The 14,826-nt window shown below is 46.9% G+C and overlaps 1 protein-coding gene across 1 annotated transcript in view; it reads right to left on the bottom strand.

Moving 5' to 3' along the window:
* LOC141051040 (uncharacterized) overlaps window positions 1–13,485 on the bottom strand; it is a 159,350-nt gene extending 145,865 nt beyond the window's left edge. Inside the window, exon 1 of the mRNA XM_073547849.1 lies at window positions 13,394–13,485. The gene's annotated coding sequence lies outside the window, so the exon portion shown is untranslated. The remainder of the gene's footprint in view (window positions 1–13,393) is intronic.
* Window positions 13,486–14,826: the final 1,341 nt, after the last annotated feature.

Here is a 14,826-nt window from a genome sequence, read left to right as displayed (position 1 = left end):
GTGGGGATGGGGGTTATTTAATGTGTGTGGGCATTTGGAGTAGGGAGGAGGGGTTATTTAATGTATGTGTGGGCATTTGAAGTGGGGATGGGGGGTTATTTAATGTGTGTGGGCATTTGGAGTGGGGATGGGGGTTATTTAATGTGTGTGGGCATTTGGAGTGGGGATGGGGGGTTATTTAATGTGGGGGGGATTTAGAGTGGGGATGGGGGGTGCTTAATGTGTGGGGGGGAATTGGCATGGGGATGGGGGGTACTTAATGTGTGGGGAGATTTGGAGGGGGATTTAATGTGTGTGGGGGGATTTGAAGTGGGGATGGGGGATTTAATGTGTGTGAGGGGATTTAATGTGTGTGGGGAGATTTGAGGACACAATGAAGAGTATGTATGAGGAAACAGTATGGGGGGTGAGTGAAGGGGATGGGTGCAGACAGTATCGGGAGCAAACGGCTAAATGTATGTGGACACAGTATGGGGAGTGAGGGTGATGGGATGTGTGCAGATAATATGGGGAGTCAGGGGTATGTGTGAGCAGACAGTATAGAGAGTAAGTGGGTAAATATGAGGAGACAGTATGGTGAACAGGTGGGATGTGAGAGGAGACTGTATGAGGAGGGAGGGGAATAGTGTGAGGTGACAGTATATTGCAGATATTTTTATTTAGGAGCATTATAATGACACTTCTATCTTTAAGGGCATCGTGTGGAAATTTGCTGCAGAAGACCGGAGAAGATGGAAGTCTGCTGAGACGAGATGTGGATGAGAAAACTCATCATGAGGTCTGGACAAGAAGAAGAAAAGAACGACGACTACAGAGACGACGTCATCTATAAGGTACCTGGACGCAAATATTATTTGTGATACTGACTAATTCTCATGGTTTTAGTTGTTAGGAGCATGAAAGGGGTTGTCCAGGTTTGTACTGAGTCTGCAGACATTCTATGTGACTGCAGACTTCTGAATTCTCACAGTGCTCACTGAACGCTGTTAGGATTCTCTCGTGCCGGTAATTTACATACATGCGGTCACATGCTGACTAGACATGTGTGGCCTCACTCAATGAAAATGAACGGAGTGAGGCTGGGCACATCTAGTCGTAATGTGGCCAGAAGTATATAAATCACATGCTTGTGCTGACATGACCATATACTCTTGCCACCAGTACGTGAGAATCCTAAAAGTGTGCACTGCATTGGTTGTGAGAATTCAGAAGCTGCAATGTCAGGACTCAGCTCTGCAGGTTCCAGTAGTCATCACACAGACACTTCACTCATATGCGATTTTCATACTTATGGTCCTGTGACAACGAGCTTCTCTTCCTGCTTCTCTCAGTTTTTCAGTGAACATTGAGAGCATTAGGAAGAGAAGCTCGTCGGTACATGACTAATTGTGCAAATCACATGTGTGCTTGGGGGGGGCGCCGAACCGAATTCTTGCCCCGGGTGCCAGAAAGCCTAGATACACCTCTGGGTCCATGTAGCATTTGCCAGAAATCTCAGATGGCCATTCCAACCTTACTTTCATTTCTTCCTTCCTTATACAGTACCTTTTTTTTCGCTCATTTATTTACATGTTGGTAAGAGTGTGAATTTTTCAAACCAAAAACCCTAGGTCAGACAGACTTGGCTCTAGCCACTCTCATTTTACATAACTCAGAGGAACTTGGGCCTTCACCCTTTAACCTTTACACAGGGATCTGGACTTACAATGGGGGCCCCCTGAGCTGAGTCTACAAACTTGTTTCCTAAAGGTACTGTCACACTTAGCGATGCACCAGCGATCCCGACCAGCGATATGACGCGGTCAGGATCGCTGGTGCATCGCTAAGTGGTCGCTAGTGAGCTGCCACACAGGCAGATCTCATCAGCGACATCGCTGGGGAAGGGGGTCGCTACTTACCTGTCATACCAGGCGATCCTGCGTCCTCCCGCCCGGCTCCACACGTCGCTCGTCGTCACAGCAGGAAGCGCCGCAGGAAGCTGACCACGAGAAACAGTCCAGACTGTTCTCACGCGATCAGCGATAACCAGCAGGGGAGCGGGTTGTAGGTAAGTATCACACACAGTATTATCGCTAGCAATATCGCTATAACGTCACAAGTTATAGCGATATTGCTAGCAATATCTCTTAGTGTGACATGCCCTTAAGGCAAGAGCAGTTTGACTAATCTGCGAGTCAGGGGTTAGATACCAAATCCACCATAGTCCAAGGAGATATCTAGGAATAATATCTACCAACTCCCAGCAGTATGTAGTACTGCCCCATTTGCTACAGCAGAAAGCGGATTACACCTGCTGGACAGTGTTTGCCCCAAAGTAGCTGCACACTTCAACTGATGCATCTACAGTGGGTACGGAAAGTATTAAGACCCCTTTTAATTTTTCACTCTTTGTTTCATTGCAGCCATTTGGTAAATTCAAAAAAGTTCTTTTTTTCTCATTAATGTACGCTCTGCACCTCATCTTGACTGAACAAAAAAAGAGAAATGTAGAAATTTTTGCAAATTTATTAAAAAAGAAAAACAAATATCACATGGTCATAAGTATTCAGACCCTTTGCTCAGACACTCATATTTAAGTGACATGCTGTCCATTTCCTTGTGATCGTCCTTGAAATGGTTCTAATCCTTCACTGGAGTCCAGCTGTGTTTAATTAAACTTATAGGACTAGATTTGTAAAGGCACACACCTGTCTATATAAGACCTCACTGCTCACAGTAAATGTCAGACCAAATGAGAATCATGAGGTCAAAGGAACTGGCACAATAGCTCAGAGACAGAATTGTGGCAAGGTACAGATCTGGCCAAGGTTACAGAAGAATTTCTGCAGTACTCAAGTTTCTTAAGAGCACAGTGGACTCCATAATCATTAAATGGAAGAAGTTTGGGACCACCAGAAGTCTTCCTAGACCTGGCTATCCAGCCAAACTGAGCATTCATGGGAGAAGAGCCTTGGTGAGAGAGGTAAAGAAGAATCCCAAGATCACTGTGGCTGAGCGCCAGAGATGGAGTAGGGATATGGGAGAAAGTTCCACAAAGTCAACCATCACTGCAGCCCTCCACCAGTCGGGCCTTTATGGCAGAGAGGCCTAACAGAAGCCTCTCCTCAGTGCCAGATATATGAAAGCACGCAGAGAGTTTGATAAAAAAACACATGAAGGACTCCCAGACTGTGAGAAATAAGATTCTCTGGTCTGATGAGAAGAAGATAGATCTTTTTGGTGATAATTCTAAGCGGTATGTGTGGAGAAAACCAGGCAATGCTCATGACCTGCCCAATACAATCCCAACAGTGAAACGTGGTGGCAGCATCATGCTATGGGGGTGTTTTTCAGCTGTAGGGACAGGATGACTGATTGTCATTGAAGGTAACATGAATGCGGCCAAGTGCAGAGATATCCTGGATGAAAACCTCTTCCAGAGTGCTCTGGACCTCAGACTTGGCCTAAGGTTCATCTTCCAACAAGACAATGACCCTAAGCACACAGATAAAAAGGAGTGGCTTCAAAACAACTATGTGAACATTCTTGACTGGCCCAGCCAGAGCCCTGACCTATCTCCAATTGAGCATCTCTGGAGAGACCTGAAAATGGCTGTCCACCAACATTCACCATCCAACCTGATGGAACAGGAGAGAATCTGCAAGGAAGAATGGCAGAGGATCCCCAAATCCTGGTGTGAAAAACTTGTTGCATCATTCCCAAGAAGACTCATGGCTGTACAAGCTCAAAAGGGTGCTTCTACTCAATACTGAGCAAAAGGTCTGAATACTTATGACCATGTGATATTTCAGTTTTTCCTTTTTAATACATTTTTCTACATTTGTTTTTTTCCGTCAAGATGGGGTGCAGAGTGTACATTAATGAGAAAAAAATGAACTTTTTTGATTTTACCAAGTGGCTGCAGTGAAAAATTTAAAGGGGTCTGAATACTTTCCGTACCCACTGTATACTCCAGACATATAGCAGTAGAGAATGGGGTCAAGAAAGGATCCTCTGGAGGGTCGGTCTGACACTGGCAGTGACTGCTAAAGCCCTGCACCAACCCAGTGACTGGAAACGAGTGGCTGCAGGGAAGAAATAACTTTATTTTCTCTGGTAGCCGCTGCTCCTTTTGCACTGTCAGACTTGATTAATCTGCAGATAACACTATGTGGGTGATTCTTTGAAGCTTTTTCACCAGATCTCTGCACACAAAAAAAACCCACCATGGCTACTTACAGTTAGCCGTTTTTTCCGGAACCCATGACAGCATACCTGAGAGAGAGATCCGCCCCGCCAGGACAGGAACCTACTGAAATATAAGGGGTGGCACCTCTCCCCCACTTCAGTTGGTTACAGAGCATTGAGAGGACTTCCCAGTTAGTTACATGATTATCCAACACCACATCACACAAATACACCCTACTAACGTGCACACCCATACGGTGAAAAAGGGGGGAATATACGGGTGCTGTCATGGGTTCCGGAAAAAACGGCTACCGGTAAGTAACCATGGTGGTTTTCCCTTCACCCATGACAGCACACCTGAGAGATTTTTGGAGACTTCAAAACACCTTAGGGAGGGACCACCGCTTGCAGCATCCTTCTAACAAAGGTTAAGTCAGCAGAGGAGGATAGATTTAATCTATAGTGTCTAAAGAAGGTTGATGGTGAGGCCCAGGTAGTGGCCTTGCAAATTTGGTCTATCAATACCTCTGCCTTTTCGGCCCAGGAGGTCGCGACGGCTCTAGTGTAATGAGCCTTGATGACGTCAGGCATCAGAATGCCAATAGCTGAGTAGGCTACACTAATGGCCTCCCTAATCCATCTGGCGATGGTCCCTTTTGATACTCCGTAACTTTCCTGGCACCCTGGAAGGCTACAAATAGGGAGTGGGACCTCCTCCACTGGCTAGTTACTGATATATATTCTAGCAGGGCCCTTTTTACATCCAATTTGTGGAATTTCCCCTCCCCTGGTTTTTTTGGATTCTCACAGAAGGAGGGGAGGAAAATCTCCTGGCTACGGTGGAAATCTGATACCACTTTAGGTAGGTAAGCGGGGTCTGTTTTTAAGACGACCCTGTCCTGGTACACCTGGGTATAAGGTGAATTCACGGAGAGGGCCTGCAAGTCATTTACTCTACGGGCCGATGTAAGGGCCACTAAAATAATGGTCTTTAGGGTAAGATATTTTACACGCAGTTGTTGAATTGGTTCAAATGGCTCTTTCGTAAGGGCTTCTAACACCAGGTTTAAATCCCACGGGGCTATTCTTTGTAATGGGATCGGACTGGACCTATGGCAGGATTTAATGAATCTAGCTACCCATCTGTTTGCCGCTATGTTGCAGTTATATAGTGCGCCCAGTGCGGACACCTGAACTTTAAGGGTATTTACCGCTAGTCCTAGCTGTAATCCTGCCTGTAAAAATTCCAAGATGGCCTTAATCGGGAGCTTTTGTTCTAACGGCTTCCCCAGGATCTGTAGAAACGTATTCCATGTTCTACTATATATGTTAGTTGTTACTGGCTTCCTACTTTTCAACAGAGTAGCCACCAACCCCAGAGAAAAACCTCTATCCCTTAAGTGACCTTTCAAATTCCACGTCGTCAGATGGAATCCATTGACTTCCGTGTCGAATATTGGACCCTGAGCTAGCAGGTCTGGGATCTCTGGTAGTACCCATGGATCCGAGAGGGACATCTTTTTCAGCAGCGAGAACCAGGGTCTTTTCGGCCAGAACGGGGGTATTAAGATCACTCTAGCTTGATCTTCCCTTATTTTCCTCACAACTGTAGGGATCAGAGCTACTGGAGGAAAAGCGTAACCTAGTTTGAAATTCCACGGAATTTGCAATGCGTCAACCGCCCATGGCTTTTCTTTTGGGTTTCACGAACAAAACCTCTCTACCTGTATGTTGCTTTTGTTGGCAAAGAGGTCTACTACCTGTTCTCCCCAAAGTTGTACTATCTTCTGAAACACTAACTGATTTAGGGTCCATTCTCCTTGCCTTAGTATATTGCGGTTCAGGAAGTCGGCTTCTACGTTTTCTACCCCTCTTATATGTAGTGCCGTCAGGGAGAGTAGATGTCGCTCTGCTCTGTGAAAAATCTCGTTGGTCGCGTTCATTAAGGAGTGTGACCTTGTTCCCCCCTGGTGATTGATATACGCCACTGTCACTTTGTTGTCCGACATGATCTGGACATTGCGGCCTTTTAGACGGGGAATAAAAATTTTTAAGGCTTTGTTTATTGCCTGTAGTTCTCTTAAGTTGGAGGATGCGTTTTGCTCTTGAGGCCCCCAGGGTCCCTGGGCCGCCTGTCCCCTTAGGTGCGCCCCCCACCCCGAGGAACTTGCGTCTGTCAGAATTATGTCGGACACTGGTCTGTGCCACAACATTCCTGACATCAGGTTTGTCCTGTCTAACCACCATCTGAGAGAGTTTTTGACCTTTAAGGAAAGCTCCAGCCTTCCTTCCAAACGCCCACTTTCTGTGCTGATAGAATTTCTGCCGGAAGCTGACGGGTATGAAATTGTGTCCACCTGACCGCTGGGATACACGCTGTCAGGGTGCCTAGCAAGGACATCGCGCCTCTCAGGGTCATGTGAGGTTGGTCTAGGGCCGTCAAAGTTCTATTTCTCACCTTTTCCATCTGGGCCTCTGGTAACAGACAAGTTTGTCGTTCTGAGTCCAGGTTGAACCCTAGAAAAATCTGTCTCTTTAGGGGTTGTAGTTTTGATTTTTTTGATGTTTACCATCCACCCGAGTTTCTGTAGGGTATTTGTTACCCTTTCTACCTGCTCTGTGCAGTGGTGTTCTGAGTTGCGCACTATTAGGAAATCGTCCAAATAGGGTATTATAATTGTGTTGTGGATTCAGAGGAAGGCTGTCATCTCCGCTACGACTTTCGTAAACACTCTCGGGGCTATGGATATGCAGAATGGGAGGGCTCTGAATTGAAAATGACTGAGGACGCCCTGGATGTAGAGAGCTACTCTTAAGTATCTTTGATAACGTGGGTGGATCGGGATGTGATAGTAGGCATCCTTTAGATCGACTACGGCCATAAAACAATTGTGGTGTAGTAGTTTTATGGCCAAAGTTACTGATTCCATTTTGAAGGTCTGATTTTCTATCCACTGATTGAGGCCTCTGAGGTTTATAATTGTTCTGAATGACTGGTCCGGTTTTTTATCAGGAAGAGGGGTGAGTAGAAACCCGTTCTCTCCTGTCCGCTTGGGACTTTGGTCAGAACGCGTTTGTCTAGCAGACTTAAGATTTCTGACTCCAGGGCCAATTGTTCCTCTATCCCCTTCCTGACGGGGGTCACCACAAATGATGCTCTCAGCCGCTGAAAAAACGGGATTTTGAGGCCTTTTCTTATGATGTTTAAGAGATACCTTCTCAGGCCTGGGAAAAAAGCATCAGTCTCCCCCCTACTGGGATGTCTGCGTCATTGTGGGGATTTTTTTGAGGATGAGGTGGCTCCTCCGAACATAAATCCAGACTCTTTCTTTTGTCCTTCCATCTTTTCCTATACCCCGGAGGACGGCCCCTGTTGAATTTTCCTCTCCGAAAGGACGGCCTTCTTTGATCTCCTGGAAACCAGGGGAAGCCCTTCTTTCTATCACTTGCTTTTTCCAAGATGTCATCTAGATTTTTTCCAAATAAAAATTGACCATCACACGGAAGAGAGCACAACTTAGCTTTAGACTGTAGGTCTCCTGGTCAACCTTTAAGCCATAATGAGCGCCTTGCGGCGTTTGATAACCCTACCGATACCAAAGCCTTGCGGAGGATGACGATGGTACACCTAAGGATGAGGCACAACCAGCAAGCAAAGAAGAAAAGAGCACACAGCAACACCCAGAAGTGACAACAAAAAGTACAGCCAAGAAGCGAAGAAGAGTGGTAGTGGTGGGAGACTCACTATTGAGAGGCACAGAAGCAGCCATCTGCAGACCGGATATAACCGCAAGAGAAGTATGCTGCCTCCCAGGTGCAAAGATCAAGGATGTGACCGATAGGATACCAAAGCTCATCAGTTCCAAGGACGTCCACCCATTTCTTCTGATACATGTTGGCACCAATGACACGGCAAGGAAGGACCTACCGACAATCTGCAAGGACTTTGAAGAGTTGGGGAAGAAAGTAAAGGAACTGGATGCACAGGTAGTTTTTTTCTTCTATCCTTCCAGTAGACGGGCATGGCAACAGGAGATAGAACAGGATCATTCATGCGAACAACTGTCTAATGCAGATAACAAGGATTCGGATTCCTGGACCACGGTGTGAATTACCTATACGATGGACTCCTCGCCAGAGATGGACTACACCTCAACAAACCTGGGAAACACACATTCTCCAGAAGACACGCTACACTCATCAGGAGAGCTTTTAACTAGAAGAAGAGGGGATGGGAAGAAAAACGTTAGACACGAACATGAAATCAGATATTATACTGATGAATGATAAGAGGTGTGGCAAAGAAGATCCAAGACAACATACTCAGAAGGGAGGGAAGAAAATTTATAAAACAATCAACAGGGAGGAGATTGGAACAAAGCAAAATTCTCTAAAATGCATGCTCGCAAAATGCCAGAAGCCTGACAAACAAGATGGAAGAACTAGAAGCAGAAATATCTACAGGTAACTATGACATAGTGGGAATAATCGAGACATGGTTAGATGAAAGCTATGACTGGGCAGTTAACTTACAGGGTTACAGTCTGTTTAGAAAGGATCGTAAAAATCGGAGTGGAGGAGGGGTTTGTCTTTATGTAAAGTCTTGTCTAAAGTCCACTTTAAGGGAAGATATTAGCGAAGGGAATGAGGATGTCGAGTCCATATGGGTCGAAATACATGGAGGGAAAAATAGTAACAAAATTCTCTTTGGGGTCTGTTACAAACCCCCAAATATAATAGAAATCATGGAAGGTTTACTACTAAGGCAGATAGATGAAGCTGTATCCCATAATGAGGTCCTTGTTATGGGGGACTTTAACTACACGGATATTAACTGGGAAGCAGAGACCTGCGAAACCCATAAAGGCAACAGGTTTCTGCTAATAGCCAAGAATAATTATCTTTCACAATTGGTGCAGAATCCAACCAGAGGAGCAGCACTTTTAGACCTAATACTATCTAACAGACCTGATAGAATAACAAATCTGCAGGTTGTTGGGCATCTAGGAAATAGCAACCACAATATTGTACAGTTTCACTTGTCTTTCGCTAGGGGGACATGTCAGGGAATCACAAAAACACTGAACTTTAGGAAGGCAAAGTTTGACCAGCTTAGAGATGCCCTTAATCTGGTTGACTGGGACAATGTCCTCAGAAATAAGAATACAGAAAATAAATAGGAAATGTTTATGAACATCCTAAATAGGCACTGCAAGCAGTTTATACCTTATGGGAATAAAAGGACAAGAAATAGGAAAAACCCAATGTGGCTAAACAAAAAAGTAAGAGGGGCAATTAACAGTAAAAAGAAAGTATTTAAACTACTAAAGCAGGATGGCACCATTGAAACTCTAAAAAACTATAAGGAGAAAAATTCTTTATCTAAAAAAATAATTAAAGCTGCCAAAAAGGAAACAGAGAAGCACATTGCTAAGGAGAGTAAAACTAATCCCAAGCTGTTCAACTATATCAATAGTAAAAGAATTAAAAGTGAAAGTGTAGGCCCATTAAAAAATTGTGAGGAAAGAATGGTTGTAGATGATGAGGAAAAGGCTAATACATAAAACACCTTCTTCTCCACGGTATTCACGATGGAAAATGAAATGTTAGGTGAAATGCCGAGAGACAAAGAAAACCCTATATTAAGGGTCACCAATCTAACCCAAGAAGAGGTGCAAAACTGGCTAAATAAGATTAAAATAGATAAATCTCCGGGTCCGGATGGCATACACCCACGAGTACTAAGAGAACTAAGTAATGTAATAGACAAACCATTATTTCTTATATTTAGAGACTCTATAGCGACGGGGTCTGATCCACAGGACTGGCGCATAGCAAATGTGGTACCAATATTCAAAAAGGGCTCTAAAAGTGAACCTGGAAATTATAGGCCAGTAAGTCTAACCTCTATTTTTGGTAAAATATTTCAAGGGTTTCTGAGGAAAGTTATTCTGGATTATGTCAATGAGAATAACTGTTTAATGCCATATCAGCATAGGTTTATGAGGAATCGCTCCTGTCAAACCAATCTAATCAGTTTTTATGAAGAGATAAGCTATAGACTGGACCAAGGTGAGTCAATGGATGTGGTATATCTTGATTTTTCCAAAGCATTTGATACCGTGCCACACAAGAGGTTGGTACACAACATGAGAATGCTGGGTCTGGGGGAAAATGTGTGTAAATGGGTAAGTAACTGGTTTAGTGATAGAAAGCAGAGGGTGGTTATAAATGGTATATTCTCTAACTGGGTCGCTGAGACCAATGGGGTACCGCAGGGGTCGGTGTTGGAACCTATTCGCTTCAACATATTTATTAACGATCTGGTAGAAGGTTTGCACAGTAAAATATCGATATTTGCAGATGATATAAAACTATGTAAAGCAGTCAATACAAGAGAAGATAGTATTCTGCTACAGATGGACCTGGATAAGTAGGGAACTTGGGCCGAAAGGTGGCAGATGCAGTTTAACAATGATGATAAATGTAAGGTTATACACATGGGAAGAAGAAATCAATATCACCATTACACACTGAACGGTAAACCACTGGGTAAATCTGACATGGAGAAGGACTTGGGGATCCTAGTTAATGATAAACTTACCTGGAGCAGCCAGTGCCAGGCAGCGGCTGCCAAGGCAAATAGGATCATGGGGTGCATTAAAAGAGGTCTGGATACACATGATGAGAGCATTATACTGCCTCTGTACAAATCTCTGGTTAGACCGCACATGGAGTACTGTGTACAGTTTTGGGCACCGGTGCTCAGGAAGGATATAATGGAACTAGAGTGGGTACAAAGGAGGGCAACAAAATAAATAAAGGGGATGGGGGAACTACAATACCCAGAGAGATTAGCAAAATTAGGATTATTCAGTCTAGAAAAAAGACGACTGAGGGGCAGTCTAATAACCATGTATAAGTATATAAGGGGACAATACAAATATCTCTCTGAGGATCTGTTTATACCAAGGAAGGTGACGGTCACAATGGGGCATTCTCTGCGTCTGGAGAAAAGGTTTTTCCACCAACATAGAAGAGGATTCTTTACTGTTAGGGCAGTGAGAATCTGGAATTCCCTGGTGATGGCAAACTCAGTCGAAGGGTTCAAGAGAGGCCTGGATGTCTTCCTGGAGCTTAACAATATTGTATCTTACAGTTATTAGGTTCTTTAGGAGGACGTAGATCTGGGGATTTATTCTGACAGAATTTTATAGGCTGAACTGGATGGACTAATGTCTTTTTTCTGTCTTACTAACTATGTTACTGCTCTCGCCATAGGTCTCATGGAATCGGCGGAAGCGTCAGCCAAAAAAGCTGCTGCTCCGTGTAGAAGATACATATCTGCCAAAATGTTTCCCTTGAGACCTTTGAAGCGAGTTTCTCTTCCAGCTGCTGTAGCCAAATCATTAAAGAACGTGCTGTGCAGGTGCCGGCTATTGCCGGTTTTAGTCCTCCTGCCGCTGCTTCCCACGTATGTCTTAAGTAGGAATCCGCTTTTTTATCTAGCGGGTCTCTAAGCACTCCTGAGTCTTCCAGGGGCAGGGCCAATATTTTAGACAACCTGGACACTGCTGCGTCAATCTTTGGGACTTTGTCCCATATCTCCGTGTCTTTATGTTCAAAGGGGTATCTCCTTTTAGAGGAGGAGGGAAGTGCTCCTGATCTTTCAGGCTTCTTCCATTCTCTTTCAATGAGTGCCTGGACTTTCTCATTGACTGGAAATGTGCGTTTCTTTCTTTCCTGTAGACCCCCGAACATGACGTCTTCCAGAGACTTAGCCGTTTTTTCCTCCTGTAGGCCCATGGTTACCCTAATGGCTTTGAGGAGAGCATCCGTATCCTCTACCGGAAAACACGGCTTGCCACCCGTGTCACTATCCGAGGAGGAGGAGGATGGGTGTTCGGCCTGAGATACAGCCGAGGAGGAGTCTGAGGAAGAACTAGGAGAGTCTTTCCTACTCTTTTTCTTTAACAACACTTTAAGTGAGCCTTCCACCTCAGACCTGATGACCAATCTGAGGTTAGTTGCAAAGCTTGGCGCCTCCTCCGCCATGGTTCGCTGGATACAGCTGGCGCAAAGGTCCTTCTGCCAATCTCTCGCTAGGGCGCTCCTACATATGGCACAATCCCTATTGTTTCTCTTGCTCCCTGCTTTTTTGGCCTTTTCCTAAGGAAATTAACACACAAGAAGGACCCTATTAACAACATACTAACATTCACAGAGATCACTCACCACCCATAAAGTCGGGTACCGGACTCGAAGGCTGTGGTGGAGCATGTGACCTGTGCTCTCTGGACATTGAGGAGTCTCCCGACCTGTGGCTTGGGTGACTGCTGCGTTTGCTGCTTGAACAGCTGCCATGCTTGCGAGCAGAGGTTTGTGAAGGGGCAGAGATGGTTTACCTGGCCGCACTGCCGTTCTTACGCCTTTAAATAGGTCCGGCCTGGTGAGCGTTCCTCCTTTTTTTCCCTTTCTCCCCTCCCCCCTGCGACCGCCGGCCGAGCGCTATTCTTCTTTATGCGGCTGGTGTCGCGCCAAGCGCCATCGCCTCTGTGACGTCAGCTGGCGCGCTCCCAGGATGCTCTGCGCCGCTGACGTCAGTGGCCGGAAACCGCCCCCGGCTCTCCCGCCATGTCGTGAGGGAGAAGATTCGGGGCCCGCGCGAGGGGAGGGAGGCATGGAGGAGCACCCCGGATCACAGAGGCCGTCTAGACGCACCCGCACAAACCCGGAGCCTGCAGGAAAACCCCGGGTACTGCGCTTCCAGGGGACCGACGGCCGGCGCTGCAGGTAAGTCAACCTGCTCTTCCCGCGCCTGGACAGCCCTGGGCTCTTCATCCATGACAGACACCGCCGCTGTCAGTCTGGGATTCCCTTCCTAGGACAGGAACCCAACTGAAGCGGGTGGAGAGGTGCCGCCCCTTATATTTCAGTAGGTTCCTGTCCTGGCGGGGCGGATCCCTCTCTCAGGTGTGCTGTCATGGGTGAAGGGAAAAGCAACTTTTGGAATCTTCATACTAGTCTCGCGCCAACTACAGCAGAATGGGGGGTAGAGGTGAGCACAGCTCCTCAGATTCACGATGAGGGGTAGCGATTGCTGTGCCACAAATCTTACTCCAGCAGATGCAAGAGTAAGATTTGTGGCGAGGTGCACATAGCGACACACATAGCCTCAGGAGCATCTGCTTCAAAACCAAGAGAATGGCTGGTCCTGATGAATCACCCCCAATGTCTTCAGAAACGGCCCTATAAATCTCCACCCCAGAGAGAAAGCGTCATCTGTCCCCAAACCAGAGCGCCCCCTGTGCCCAGTAATGGGGAATCTCCGGCACCTACCTCCACCTGCAGAGCCGCACACCACATATATGGCTGCTCTGTGCGCACAGGACCTGGGATGAGGTCACAGGAGGGGAGGAGTCAGGGGTCACATGATCAGGGGCCTCAGTGTATGCAGGACTCTGCTGTGCTGGTTTTCATGGTGCTGGATGAGGGGAAGTTTCTGTGTGGGGTCAGGAGGGGGTTTACAGGGTGGATGTAGCAGAGCCGCGTGTGTACGAGGTGTACGGAGCGGAGCCGCATGTGTACGAGGTGTACGGAGCGGAGCCGTGTGTGTACGAGGTGTAGAGAGCGGAGCCGTGTGTGTACGAGGTGTACGGAGCGGAGCCGTGTGTGTACGAGGTGTACGGAGCGGAGCCGTGTGTGTACGGAGCGGAGCCGTGTGTGTACGAGGTGTACGGCCGTGCGTGTACGAGGTGTACGGAGTGGAGCCGTGTGTGTACGAGGTGTACGGAGCAGAGCCGTGTGTGTACGAGGTGTACGGAGCGGAGCCGTGTGTGTACGAGGTGTACGGAGCGGAGCCGTGTGTGTACGGAGCGGAGCCGTGTGTGTACGAGGTGGACGGAGCGGAGCCGCGTGTACGGAGTGGAGCCGTGTGTGTACGAGGTGTACGGAGCGGAGCCGTGTGTGTACGAGGTGTACGGAGCGGAGCCGTGTGTGTACGAGGTGTACAGAGCAGAGCTGTGTGTGTACGAGGTGTACGGAGCGGAGCCGCGTGTGTACGAGGTGTACGGAGCGGAGCTGTGTGTGTATGAGGTGTACGGAGCGGAGCCGCGTGTGTACGAGGTGTACAGAGCAGAGCTGCGTGTGTACGAGGTGTACAGAGTGGAACCGTGTGTGTACGAGGTGTACAGAGCGGAGCCGTGTGTGTATGAGGTGTACGGAGCGTAGCAGCGTGTGTACAAGGTATATGGAGCGGTGCCGTGTGTGTACGAGGTAGACAATGGAGCGGCGTGTGTACAAGGTGAATCAAGCAGAGCCACGTGTGTACAAGGTGTACGGAATGGAGATGTGTGTGTATGGAGTGGAGTCGCATGTGTTCAAGGTGTACAGAGCAGAAAATAGTGTGTCTGATGTGTGCGGAGCGCAGCCGTGTGTACAATGTGTATGGAGTAGAACCTGACGTACATGGAGCAGAGCTGTGTGTATGATGTATACAGAGCAGAACCACGTGTATATGGTGTGTGCAATATGTTTTGTGCGGAGTCGTATGTGTGTGGAGCAGAGCTATGTGTGTGTGAGGTGTACGGAGCGGAGCCGTATGGGTACGATGTGTAACATATGTACGGAGCGGAGCCATGTGTGTATCATGTGTACGGA

The sequence above is a fragment of the Dendrobates tinctorius genome, unplaced genomic scaffold, assembly GCF_039654945.1.
Source record: "Dendrobates tinctorius isolate UK_male_01 unplaced genomic scaffold, ASM3965494v1 ptg000155l, whole genome shotgun sequence".
Lineage (NCBI taxonomy): Eukaryota > Metazoa > Chordata > Amphibia > Anura > Dendrobatidae > Dendrobates > Dendrobates tinctorius.
The sequence above is the reverse complement of the archived record's forward strand: the minus strand, read 5'-3'. Positions and strand labels throughout refer to the sequence as shown.